The sequence below is a fragment of the Equus asinus genome, chromosome 20, assembly GCF_041296235.1.
Source record: "Equus asinus isolate D_3611 breed Donkey chromosome 20, EquAss-T2T_v2, whole genome shotgun sequence".
NCBI lineage: Eukaryota > Metazoa > Chordata > Mammalia > Perissodactyla > Equidae > Equus > Equus asinus.
The window spans coordinates 104,915,876-104,929,929 of NC_091809.1; the positions used below are offsets into that span (position 1 = coordinate 104,915,876).

General features: G+C 38.7%; 1 long non-coding RNA gene across 2 annotated transcripts in view; it reads left to right on the forward strand.

Annotated features, from left to right (window-relative positions):
- Window positions 1-23: 23 nt before the first annotated feature.
- Window positions 24-14,054, forward strand: part of LOC139041160 (uncharacterized) — a 116,904-nt gene continuing 102,873 nt past the window's right edge. The window contains exon 1 of one of the 2 annotated variants that reach the window (XR_011495957.1): window positions 24-263. This is a non-coding gene — a long non-coding RNA (uncharacterized lncRNA). The remainder of the gene's footprint in view (window positions 264-14,054) is intronic. The other variant, XR_011495956.1, reaches the window with a different exon arrangement.

The following is a 14,054-nucleotide window of genomic DNA, read 5'->3' on the forward strand; positions in this document are numbered from 1 at the left end:
GGCGCGCCCAGCCCCGCCCCTCCAGGTCAGGCCCGGGGGCCCGGGGGCCCGGGGACGGCGGACCCGGCACCTGCCGGGGAGGCGCGGAAAACCGGGATGCGTGGCTCGCTTGCCTGGCCACTTGTAAACGGGGGACACGACTCAGGGTAGTTGACGCTGCTTCTCTTGTGAGAAGGGACTCTGAGCTCCAAGGAATTAAAGCCCAAGTTGTAAACTGACATCAGCACCATTTTCTGCCTCCAGGTGACTCAGTACGACTCCAGGTGAGAGAGCGAAACCCGGATGCCATCGCTGTCTGTTGAGAATCCAGACTCACGGAGGTGGCCTTAGTTGAGATTCGCGTTGGTTTCTGGTGTTTTGGATTTACTTTTCCCTCCAAGAGTAATAATGAAGTTTGATCTCTTCAAAAATATTTTAATTGACTGCTTCTCAAATTTTAGTGGGCATAGAAATCACCTGGGCGTCTAGTTAAAACGTAGTTGCTGATTTAATATGTCTAGGTTGGAACCTGAGATTTCCAGTAAGCTCCCAAGTAATGCTGAAGTTACTAATCTCTTCTTCGCATACTGCTTTTAATTTTTTTCTTGCATTATATTAGTTTTTCTTGCTTGTTGCAAAATCTTCAAACATTACAAAAAGGTAGGATGTAAAGTGACAGTTTCCTCAGAAACTACTAACATTTTGATGTATATTCTTCCAGGCTAATTTTTTGAGTAGTTGTAATATTTACATATAATATTATGCACCCATTTTAATTGTACAGTTTGCTGAGTTTTAACAAATGTATGAATCTATGTAATTTGAGATATAGAAATTTTCATCACCCCCAAAATTCTCCTGTTCTTATTCCCAAGCAATCCTCCATCCCAGAGCTGGGTCTCTCCTTGACTAACGTCTAGTCAGGTTTGTCGACGAAAATAATCCATAACCAATCTATAAATGAAAATTTGGGTGAGTTTATTCTGAGCTTAAATCTGAGGATTATAACCCGGGAGAGTCTTTCCACAGAGGAACAGAGCACTCCAAAGAAGTAGGGGTATAAGGGTGGTTATATACCCTCAAAGAGTATGTTTCACATATGATTTAAATGTCCCTCTTACAATAGTCATGAGGCTGCTCTGTCAGCACAGAGATTGATGGAAACAGCAGATAGGTCTGCTGTCTCAGTGAACGCTTGCGGGGTGGCAGGTATGTTGCCTCGGGCTGGGCGGTCACAGATGAGCACTGCAGTCGGTTCCCAGCCTAAAGAAAGATGCTTAATCTTTAAGGAGATGCCAACGTTGGGAGGGGGAGAGAAGTTGCACCTTTATCTCAAGGGCCTTTGCTCTTGCCATAGGGGATCTCTAAAGCAGATATACAATGCATGCTCAACGGCCTCAGTCAGGCCCTTTTGGAAAGACAAGGTCAGGCCGAATTAGGTTTACACAAAATGGCTTCCTCATATACTGCAATATATCCTATTACTTGCCATTTTTGTTTGTCAGGTTCCTCTGAACTCTGTTTTCAGCTGGGCCCTGACTTCTGGGCATCCATGCCCCTCTGTGCATCGCTCAACTTTAGTAAGAATTCTGCTGTCAGTTAAGACAGAATTCTCCACGCTGAATAACTTTGTCACCCTCCATGTCTGATGAGGTTCCTCATTTTCCCTGCCCCCTCAGTGATGTCTGATCACCTGGCCTGCCTTCAGCAAGACTCCTCATGGGTCAATTTAGCCGGAATCTCTCTCACCTTTGTTTCCTCCTAGCAATTTTCCATCCACTGAATCCACCCTACTCCTTGGCTGTAAGTTCCCACTTTTCCTTGTAATATTCAGAGTTGAACTGGATGTCTCCCCTCTACTACAAACCCCATTGTAGTAGTCGCCTTTGAATAAGGTCTTCCTTACTGATGAGGATTTTAGGCTGGTTAATTTTAAAAAACTGCAGATGAGAAGCAGGCTCTGAGGACTGGAATTTGCTTGCTCTTTGAGAGATATTTGCATTTGTGAAGGAAGGGGGGATGACCTTGTAGGGACCTGAAATTGGCCACCCCAGGATATGTCCCTTTGGCATCGGGATTGTTTTGGGCTGATTGCTTTTGATAAACTGGGACAGGGAGGGAGGCTCTGGGGAATGGAACTTGCCCTTGTTGGGACACATTTACATTTGTAAGGTAAATCTCTATCTGTAAAAGGTGCCTCCCTCTCTGTACCAGGAGGAAGAAGAGAGATGACCTTGTCCCTAGAAACTCTTAATGGGGAAGGCAAGAACTTAAGTTGGTTGCTGTCTGGCAGTCTCATGTAACTGATTTAGGGTAGTGGCTTCTGACCTTTCTAACCTTTACTTAATCCGATTTGATTCTTGTCTAAAAGTCATGGGATCACCCAATGACCAGACCCTACCTGCACTGATACCATTTTAACTTTTTTTCATGTTCTTTCCTTTGTCTTGTAAAGAGCTGACTCACATACCCATGCCTTATAAAATTAGCCCTAACCCTCAACTTGGGGCAGCAGCAGTGGCTCTGCCTGCCCATGGGTCCTGTCCCCATGCTAGTGGGGGCAGCAGAAGCGGCAGCAGCAGCAGCTCTGCCTGCCCACGGGCCCTGTCCCCATGCTATTCCACACTATTCTCTAAATAAAAGAGCACTACTGCCAGATCTTGAGAGTCCAAGAAATCTTTCTTTCAACTCCTCGGCTCACCGACCCCGCATCACTTACCATTTTAACAAGTTTCTTGAATGATTTTTTTTTGTCCCCCCTAGCTTTACTGAAGTAAAATGAACAGATAAAATTGTAAGATATTTAAAGTATACAATGTAATGATTTGATATACTTATACATTGTGAAAGGATTCCCCTCTTAGAGTTAATTAAAACATCCATCACCTCTCGTCATTTGCCTTTTTGTGTGTTTGTGAGAACAATTTAAGTTCTACTCTCTAAGCAAATGTCAGTTATACAAGGTTTTCAACCATAGTCACCATTTAGAGATTAGATCCTCAGACTTTATTCATAACTGTTGGTTTGTACCCTTTTACCAACCTCTTCCCACTTCCCCAACCAGCCCCCCCGACCAATGCTGGTATCCACTCTTTTACTCTCTGTTTCTGTTTTCTATAAGTTCAATTTTCTTTTTAGATTCTTTTTTTTTTTTGGAGGAAGATTAGCCCTGAGCTAACATCTGCTGCCAATCCTTCTCTTTTTTGTTGCTGAGGAAGACTGGCCCTAAGCTAACATCTGTGCCCATCTTCCTCTACTTTATATGTGGGACACCTGCCACAGCATGGCTTGACAAGTGGTGTGTAGGTCCACACCCAGGATCCGGACCGGCAAACTCCAGGCCACCAAAATGGAACATGCGAACTTAACTGCTACACCATGGGGCCGGCCCCGTCTTTTTAGATTCTTTATGTAATTGATACCATCCGGTATTTGTCTGTTTGTCTTTCTCTTTCTAGCTTATTTCACTTAATGTAATATCCTCCAGGTTCATCCATGTTGTCGCAAATAATAAGATTTTCTTCTTTTTCTAAAGCTGAATAACCTTCCATTGTATGTATATATGTATATATATATATATATATATATTTACCACATCTTCTTTAGCCATTCATTCGTCAATGGGCACTTAGATTGTCTCCATACCTTGGCTATCGTAAGTACTGCTGCTATGAACATGGGAGTGCAGATATCTCTTCAAGATAATAATTTCGTTTCCTTTGTCAATATGCCCAGAAGTGGGATTTCTGGATAATATGGTAGTTCTATTTTAATTTCTTGAGGAACCTCCATTCTGTTTTCCATAGTGGCTGTAGCAGTTTACATTCCTACCAACAGTGCACAATGGTTCCCGTTTCTCCATATCCTCGCCTGCATTTATTATCTCTTGTTTTTTTGATGACAGATAGCCCAGCAGGTGTGAAGTGATATCTCAGTGTGGTTTTGACTTGCATTTCCCTGATGATTAATGATGCCGAGCACCATTTCATGTACCTGTTGGCCATTTGTCCTATGCTTATTTTTTAGCTGGGTTATTTGTTTTTTTTGATATTGAGTTGTGTGAGTTCCTTGTATATTTTAGATATTAATCCCTCATCAGATATGTGGTTTGCAAATATTTCCTCCTATTCCATAGTTGCCATTTCATGTTTTTGATGGTTTCCTTTGCTGTGCATAAACTTTTTAGTTTGATGTAGTCTACTTGTTTATTTTTGATTTTCTTGCCTATGCTTCTGATGTCAAATCCAAAAAAATCATTGCCAAGACCAATGTCAAGGAGCTTATCACTTATGCTTACTTCTAGGAGTTTTATGGTTTCAGGTCTTGAATTCATTTTGATTTCATTTTTGTGTATGGTGTAAGATAGTGGTCCAGTTTCATTCTTTTGCACGTGGCTGTCCTGTTGTCCCAACAGCATTTATTTAAGAGACTATCCTTTTCCCATTGTATATTCTTGGCTCCTTTGTCAAAAATTAACTGACCATGTATGCATGGTTTATTTCTGGGCTATTCTGCTCCATTGTCTCTTTTTGTGCCAATACCATATTGTTTTGATTACTGTATGTTTGTAATGTAATTTGAAATCTGAAAGTGTGATGCCTCCAGCTTTGTTCTTTTTTCTTAAAATTACTTTGGCTATTTGGGGTCTTTCATGGTTCCATATAAATTTTAAGATTATTTGTTCTATTTCTGTGAAAAATACCACTGGAAATTTGTTAGGAATTGCATTGAATATGTAGATTGCTGTGGATAGTATGGACATTTTAACAATATTAATTCTTCTGATCCATGAACATGGGATATCTTTCCATATTTGTACCCAAGGAAAACACTGATTTGCTTTCTGTGCGTATAGATTGACTGTATTTTCTGGAGTTTCAGATAAATGGAATCATATCATATGTACTTTTTTTGTCTGGCTTTTCTTCAATGTAAAGTTTTTAAAATTCATCAGTGTTATTGTATGTTCCTTCAATAAGATTCCATTTTTATAGATATACCACATCTTAAAAATTAATTTAATTATGCATGGACATATGGGCTGTTTGCATTTTGAGGCTGTGGGGGATCAGAATTGGCCACCCCAAATGTGTCTCTTTGGTTGATTATTTTTAAGAACAAAAGACTCTGAAAGAAACTTTGACCTTCCCCCCAACTGTCTAAGAGAAACTTAAGATAAAAGGCCTGTCCCTGGACAAGCCATCACCATAGATATCTCTGGGTCTCAGAAGACTGTGAATGTCCTTGCTGAGCCCATTCTTACCTACCAAACATTTGCTTTTCCATTTCCATATGAATTACCTCCCTCCCCTTTGAAGGCTCAAACCATTACCCCCAACACCCTGCTTTGTCTTTAGCCAAAGATAATATTTAAGGTGGCAGCTTTGGCCATTCTGGCTGAGTTACCCAGTTTTCCTGGGTTTCTCCCATGTTTGTGTTAGAAAGCTTTGTTTGTTTTTCTCCTGTTACTCTATGTCAATTTACTTTGTAGACCAGACAGAAAGACCTAGAATGGGTAGAGGAATTCTCTTCCTCCCCTACAAGGCTATTATGAACAAAGGTTTGTAAATATTCATGTACAATTCTCTGCGTGAACATGTTTCTCTTTAATGAGCACCTAAGAGTGAAATAACTGTGTCATATTTCGCATGTATGGAAAACTGTTGGGAATTTTTTTAGGGTAAAGTGCTTATACCATTTCTGTTCCTATCAGTGACATAAAAAAGTACCAGTTATTTCTCATCCTAGCCAATGGTTGGTATGATCAGTCTTTTTAATTTTAGAATGGGTGTATAGTGGTATTAATTTGCATTTCCCATCTTTTCATTTACTACTTGGCGGTTTGTATATCTGTTTGGAAATGTCAGTTCAAACCTTTTGTCCATTTTATCAGTTTGTTTATATTCTTTGATTTAGTTTTAATAGTTTTTTGTATCTTGTGGTCAAAGAACATATTCCGTATCACTTCAGTTCTGTGAAATCCACTGAGATTTACTTTATGGCTCAGCAGATGATCTATTTTAGTGTTCCAGCATGCACTTGAAAGAATATGTGTTCTGTTGACATTGGGTGGAGTATTCTATAAATATCAGTAAAATTGTTGGCTGGCAGTGCCGTCTTCAATATCTATACTGATTTTCTATTTGTTGCATCAATTTCCAAGAATGTTTATATTTCAGGTTTTTTTAAAAGATTGGCACCTGAGCTAACATCTGTTGCCAATCTTCTTCTTTTTTTCCTTCTCTCCTAAGCCCCGCAGTACATAGTTGTATATTCTAGTTGTGAGTGCCGCCTCTGGTTGTGCTATGTGGGACACCACCTCAGCATGACCTGATGAGTAGTGCCAGATCCATGCCCAGGATTCCAACCGGTGAAACCCTGGGCCGCCGAAGTGGCATGCGTGAACTCAACCACTTGGCCGTGGGGCCAGCCTCATTTATATTTCAGTTTCAAGTGTGGATTTATCTATTTGTTCTTTGAATTCTTCCTGTTTTTTCTTAAAATCCTTTAATGCTCTGTTATTGGGTACACATGTGTATGATTATGTCTTTGTGATGAACCTTTTATCATTATAAAATGTCCATCTGTATACCTGATAATATGACTTGCACTGAAGACCAGTTTGCGTGTTATTTATATAGCTATTCTTGTTTTCATAAGATTTATGTTTTCATGGTATACATTATTTCCATCTTTTTATTTTTAAACCTATCAATCTGTACAAATTATGTTTCTAATAGACAATTTGTATTTGGTTTTTACTTTTTAAAAAGTCCAGCTGGACAATCTCTGCGTGTTGGGAGAAAATTCTCTATGGATCCTGCATGTTGCTGTGTGTTTTTTGAGCAAAGGTTTTCATATTTTTGCTCTAGACTGTCTTTTCAAGGATGTTTATATAGTAAGCAAACTTAGAAGATACAGGGTCTCCTCTGGAGCAGATTTGCCTACTGTCCAGTGTAGTAGAGGTAAGGTCTCCCTCCAGAGCAAAAGTTGGGCAGGTTGGCTTAGCAGCCCTTTCTATACAATTGGGGCTTCCTTAGCTGTGACTCAAACCCACTCTGTGCACGTATCCACCTGGGCATGCCTCTGCATCACCCTCTTGGGGCTTGGGGACTCAAGGGAAACCAATGCAAGCACGCACTTGATACTGCTTGCTGTGCCAGGAGTAATAAAGCCCTTTGTCTCCACTCAGCAGTCTCTTGTCTTCTGCCAGCATCTCTGAAACGGTGACAGTCTAACTTGTTATCTTGGGAATAGAATAAAATCTCAAGTCCTTCACAGTTCTTGATACTGCCTTTTAATTGGAGTGTTTAGACCATGTAGATTTAATATAGCTATTGATTAATTTGAGATTAAACCTATCATCTTGCCATTTGTCTTCATTTTCAAATCCATTCTTTGTTCCCCGCTTCTTCTTTTTCTTCATCATTTGGATGGATTTTCAGCATCCATTTTATCTCCACTATAGCTGTACTTCTTTATTTGTTGTGTGTGTGTGCGTTTTCTCTAGTATTTACAATATATGTCTTTAACACATCCAAGTCTACCTTCAAGTAATATACCTCTTCGCGTAAAATATAAGAAACTTTCAATGATTATACTTCCATTAACTCTCTCCCACCCCATTATTGTTGTCATACATGTTGCCCTGCATGTTGTTAAAACCACAATAATTAATTTTGCTTAAAAGCCAATTGGTTTTTAAAGAAATAAAAGATTAGGGGCTGGCCTGGTGGCATAGTGGTTAAGTTTGTGTGCTCCACTTTGGTGGCCCAGGGTTTGCAGGTTCAGATCTTGGGTGTGGACCTACACACTGTTCATCAAGCTATGCTGTGGTGGCATCCCACATACAAAATAGAGGAAGATTGCTTCCTCAAGTAAAAAGAAGAAGATTGGCAACAGATGTTAGCTCAGGGTCAATCTTCCTCACCAAAAAATTAAAAAAAAAAGCCAAAAAACAAAAAACAAGAAAAAAGAAAATGATTTCACATTTACTTGTATTTCTATCATTTCCAGAGCTTTTCATTGTTTTGTGTAGATCCAAGAATCTATCTGATATAATTTTTCTTCCACCTAAAGATCTTTCTCCTGCAGCTCTGCTAGTGATAAATATTTTTGGCTCTTCTGAAAAAAAAATCTGCATTTTGCCTTAAGTTTTGAAGGATATTTTTGCTTCATATAAAATTTTAGGTTCACTTTTTTTTTTTTTTAAAGATTTTATTATTTCCTTTTTCTCCCCAAAGCCCTCCGGTACATAGTTGTATATTCTTCGTTGTGGGTCCTTCTAGTTGTGGCATGTGGGACGCTGCCTCAGCGTGGTCTGATGAGCAGTGCCATGTCCGCGCCCAGGATTCGAACCAACGAAACACTGGGCCGCCTGCAGTGGAGCGCGCGAACTTAACCACTCGGCCACGGGGCCAGCCCCTAGGTTCACTTTTTAAAATCCATTCTTTTAACGATGTCATCCTCAGTTATATGGTTTCTAATGAGGCTTGTGGTTTTCTTATGCTTGTTTCTCAGTATTTAATATGCCTCACCCCCTGCTGTTTTCCTTTCTTTTTTCACTGTTTTTCAGCAATTTGATTATGAGGCATTTAGTAAGGTTTGGTCTTTATCTTGCTTGGTGTTCATTAAGATTTTGGATCCATGGGGTTAGTTTTCATCAAATTTGGAAAAATTTTGACAATTCTTTTTCACTCCCTTCCTCCCCTATTCAGACATTCCTAATTATTCTATGTGATTATTCATGAAATTATTCATGTGAATTATTCATGTGATATTGTGTCACTGCTCAGTAAGTCGCTAATCATTATTCCAGTCTTTTTCTCTTTGCTTCAGTTTGGATTATTTCTATTGCTACATCTGCTGTTTCTTCAATTTCAGTAACTTCTTTTTTTTTTACATCTAATATACTGTTAATCTCATTTAGTGAATTTTTCAGTTTTAGATATTTTTCAGTTCTAAAAGTTCTATTTAGTTCTTTTTAATATCTTCCATTTCTCTCCTTGTTGTGTTCATGTTTTTCTTTTAATGGCTGAGCATAGCTAACATATGTATAATAGATGTTTAATGATTCTAATTACATTATCTCTTTTCATTTCTGTATCACTTTCTATTGACTTGATGTCCTCCTGATTATGTGTTATATTTTTCCTCTTCTTGACATGCCTAGTAATTTTGACTCAGGACTAGACATTAGACATTGATAATAGACAAAGAGTAAACAGATTTGACCTTGCTGCGTTTCACCCTATGCAAACATCTTAGCATTCAGCAAAGACTCATTGCAAGCCATATGCAGATCTACCAAGTACTTTGTATAGTTCCTTACTCTCTGAAATTCTGCCCTACAACTTCCAGTCACCCTCGACTCCCTGAGTTCTAATCTCTGTTCCTCAACTCATCCTCAACTCAGGAAAACTGCTGTGCTCTGCTTATGGTCCTCTTCCTTGCATCAAGATCTGGAATGCTCTTCCAGGCAGTAAATGGACAGTCATAGGTTCACCTTGTTTCTCTTCTCTTAGAGACCACAGCCCATCTTTTGACTTTTGTTTCATTTCTGAAAATCATTGTTTTTAATATCCTGTCCTGTTTTCTAGTTGTTTACGTGGAACCATAATTTTATTACTTCCATCATGCCCAGAAGCAGAATCCCCTGTACTTCAAACTACTCTGGAGACTGCAAATCAGTCACTGAATATAATGTTCATGTTAATCCAACATGGTCATGTATTGCTTAACGGTGGGGATGTGTTCTAAGAAATGTGTCATAAGGTGATTTTGTTGCTGAGCAAACATCCTAGAGTGAGTGTATTTACACAAACCTAAATGGTCTAGCCTACTACACAAGGCCATATGGTACTAATCTTAGGGGACCACCGTTGCACATGCTGTCTGTTGGACTGAAATGTCGTCATGTGGTGCATGACTGTGGTTGGTAATTTTTCAATTTATAAAATAATTGTGATAATTCTGTTTACATGTTATGAATTATTTATGTCATGAAGCAAGCATTTTCTAGAGACAGATATGATTATCATTTATTTCATATATAAAAGTAAAATTTAATTCAGTATCAATTTTACCTTAAGTGAAAATTTTAATTACGCTTTAGCTTATTTGCAATATCAACACATCAAATAGGCTTTAGTTATATTAAAACTCTGTCCTAGGACTGTTTAAAGATTTTAAATATTTTGTTTAAAGATAAGTCATTATAAATATATGGCAGAGAAAATCTCTTTTTCCCTATTATTAAAGCATAATTCTAAATCTGTGTGAAGGTCAATAATCCAATTGCAAAAATTTAAACATAAGTACATTATTTTCACAAGCCTATATACATTCATTATTATTTGTTAAAAAGCAACAAATCTCAAATTTAGCACAGAAAAGAAAGTGGTAGTGAGGTATGAAATTTAATAAAGTTCTAGAGCCTGTAGCTTGGATGTTAAATGGTTGCACTGTTTTTATTTTGCTGAAATGGCAGAATATTGCCTTTAATTTTCAAATGAAGGTAAATCACAAAATGTCACTTGATGTTAGAAATCTCCATATTTTGGTCTGGCACGTGATTTCTTCCATACAGATTCCAGCTTTATGTCCACTAGAAGAGATTAAAATGTACAAAGAAAAAGAAATTCAATTAAAATTTATATAAGGAAAAGTTTATACAAACTATAAATTATCTGGAAAGGCATCAAAAGGGGAAGGCTTTTTTATTAAAAAAAATTGTATATAGAGGCCCTGCCCTGTGGCCTAGTGGTTAAAAAGTTCCATGTGCTCCGCTTTGGTGGCCCAGGTTTGTGGGTTCGGATCCCAGGTGTGGACCCGCTCCACTCATCAGCCAGGCTGTGGAGGCATCCCACATACAAAGTAGAGGAAGACTGGCACAGATGTTAGCTCAGGGCTAATTTTCCTCAGCAAAAAGAGGAAGATTGGCAACAGATGTTAGCTCAGGGCTAATCTTCCTCAAAAAAAAAAAATTGTATAAAGAGCTAGAAATGCTGTTCTAAATTAAAGTGAGGTCACATTCAGATGTAAGCCAGATAGGAAAATTACTATTATCAAATAAATCATATCCCGGGATAAATATGATATAAACATTTTTTTTTTTCTGAGTCAAGCAACAAATACCACAAGTAGGAAGAATTTGTAGAAACCAAAAATAACATTTTGGAGGAAGACTCAAAGTCATTTCTAAACATAATGGATGTGACAGAGACGTTAAACATAGAGATTTTCTATTCCAAGTCTTCAGGTCTGTGATTGACTGAGAAAGCATATTATTTGCATCTGCTGAGAGTGTTTCAAGTCTTGAAATGAGTCAAAACAAAGTAAGCCACAGGGACAAATACGTGAAAATGGCAAGATTATATATATCAGTATTGACAGGAATTTAACCTTAATATTTCGGGATAATTTAAATATTCCATGAATATAGATAATTAATGATAGAATTGGGAGAAAACTTTGTTATAGAGACTTTAAACAGACAAAAATCAAAACAAAAATGCTTTTTCAAACTTCTTTTAGCAACTGGATGCTGTAGCCTCATCGTGCATCATCTGTTCTACTGGGCACAACCTGTAGGTCAATAAAGTCCTTGTATGTATGGACTCAGGTCTTAATTTTCATCCCACACCATTTAAGTTGTATAAATACTGTTACTATATTTTTTCCGGAAGCCAAAGATCAATTTAAGCAGAAAGAAAAAGAGAAGAGGCTATTAGTAGGGATGCTGTTTATAGCACAACAATTTGCAAAAGATATAAGAGAAGAAAAAGTGGAAAAGAATCAATACAGTTTAAGGTAGTGTTGTTCCTTGTGGTCTGGTTTTGATGCTATTCTTACATTCATTACTACTTTGGAACAAGATTAGTAGAGAAATTGAGAGGAAACATTTATGTTCATTTATAACAATTTGATGTTGCTATGAAATTTTGATTGTATGTTACAAAATGATCAGTCCATAATGGAAATTAAACCAAAACTAACCAAACACAATCAGACAAAATTGGTCTTTGACCACATTTGAGAAGCACTGAGAACCTGAGCTTAAGTAGGCGATGCTACACATCTTGGTCCAAGTGTAGGAGAAACTCTGGAGTACGGTTTCCCACTACCTCCTTGCTATTATTACTCTGTGGTGAATGGGGAGAAGCCCTTTGGCATAGTGTGTACTTTGAGCCTTTGAGCCCCTTGATGGTTTTTTCTTTGGAGAATGGTACATTTTCTCTTTTACAGGCTATCAGAACTTTCATGACCGTCTAATACTACAAAAAGACAATATCTGGGTGTTCTGAAGACAATTCCAGAATCTTTGTCTTAAGGAGAATGAATTCTAAGTATCGGATTGAGCTCTGGCTTTTCATATATCATGAATTTTATTTTTTCCATTCTTATTTATTTGTGAGACATTTCAGTTGTCTCAAGTGAGTTGGTAGGATGCTTGATACAGAATAATTTTGTAGACGTTTCTATAAAAAACATCTGGCAGCTGAAGAAAGAAAAGGGAGATTTTTAATGGAAAACCCTAAATGGTTTGGTGTTGAGGGACAAGTCACAAAGGGAGGAGATTGATGGCACAACATATCTGAACTGGCAAAAGGATAGAAAGATTAACCAAACTCTGTGGAGATGAATCAAGAGGTAAAAGGCTCCAAAGTGGTGGCAACTGCCATGACGTAGAGAAAGGTGGTCTCAGGAATCACTGCTCCCTCTCCCCCATAGCCTGCATCATTAGATTTTACTAAGGGATAACTGTGCAGATGTAAATTATGTTGTGTAGGCATATTTTAATGCATAAGAGAGAGGCCATGATTATGGGGGTGGGATTACAAACACTAGCCTATCAGCAAGGAAGGAGCTTTGTAGATAGTTAAGACAGTACAATAACTCTGTAAGGTTGAGGATCCTGGGTTTCTAGGTGGTAATGCATAAGCTTCCTTGACTAAGCAAAGACAAACAGAGAACAAAGCTAATGGACTAGACTTTCACTCATAATATGCATTTCCTCCAGAAACTCAGGAGAGTGAGTTACAGCAGGAGGATCATCAGAAGGTACTTTCTTCTACACGAATGGAACCTCAGTTCTCTTCAGAGCAGCAAGGAAGCCAGTTCAGTTTTTCACCACTCTAAATATACTTGCAGCTAGGGGTGCCCAGTGACTCAGTTTTAACCAAAGAAATATAAGTGAGGGTTTCCAGTCTGACAAGGACAGAGCTTGGAAATCATCACTTCTAGCCTCACAGCAAGAAAAATGCAGAACAAACTAAAACTCAACAACTCTTCTTAGATCCATCAAAGAATTGCGGTTGTAGGGCAAACTGCTGTATCACCAAAAACTGGAGAGACCAACAGGTGATTCTGCCACTGGGGCCAATACTGGCAGGAACACCTAAACCTTAATGGATGAATTGCTGTAGCCTCAGTATGGATAAGCTTGAAAGTTAAAAACTCTGGGGGGGCAGTCTTAGGGAGGAGCTCATACTTCCTTGAGTTTTACTTCCAGGAGCCCTGCCAAGTCAAAACTCTCCTTTGGCTTCCGGCAGTGGAAGGGGAAAAGCAACCATTTTGAAATATCCCAGAGCTCTCTGTTCTTCTTAATCAGGCATGCCCTCAAGGGAAACTATTTTATAAAAGCCAATTTGGGTTTTACTAAACCCTGCTGACCCGTGGAGGGGAAATACCCAAATCCAGACCCTCTGTGTGGCAGAAAGGAAATAGCCAACTCCACTCCAGTCCCTGTAGCCTTCTTGTCTCACTTAAGAGGGAGAGTAGCTAAGCAGTAGCTGAGAAGGTCACATCCCAGGGACACAGATTCACCAGAAGACGGAGACCTAATCACAGGAGTATAATACACGTTTCTTCACCACCACTTACCTTTATAGTATTAGGGGGTCCAGCTTAAAGCACTTCAAGCCTCAGACCCTATTTAAGAAAGAGTCTCTAGGGGACCCCAAAGACAAGAGGGAAGACAAAAGTAAGGCCACCAGAGTAAATATACGCCTCTGACACCACAGCTAGAGCAAACAGAAAACACAGCCTAAATGCCAGCCATGTAGACATGAAAC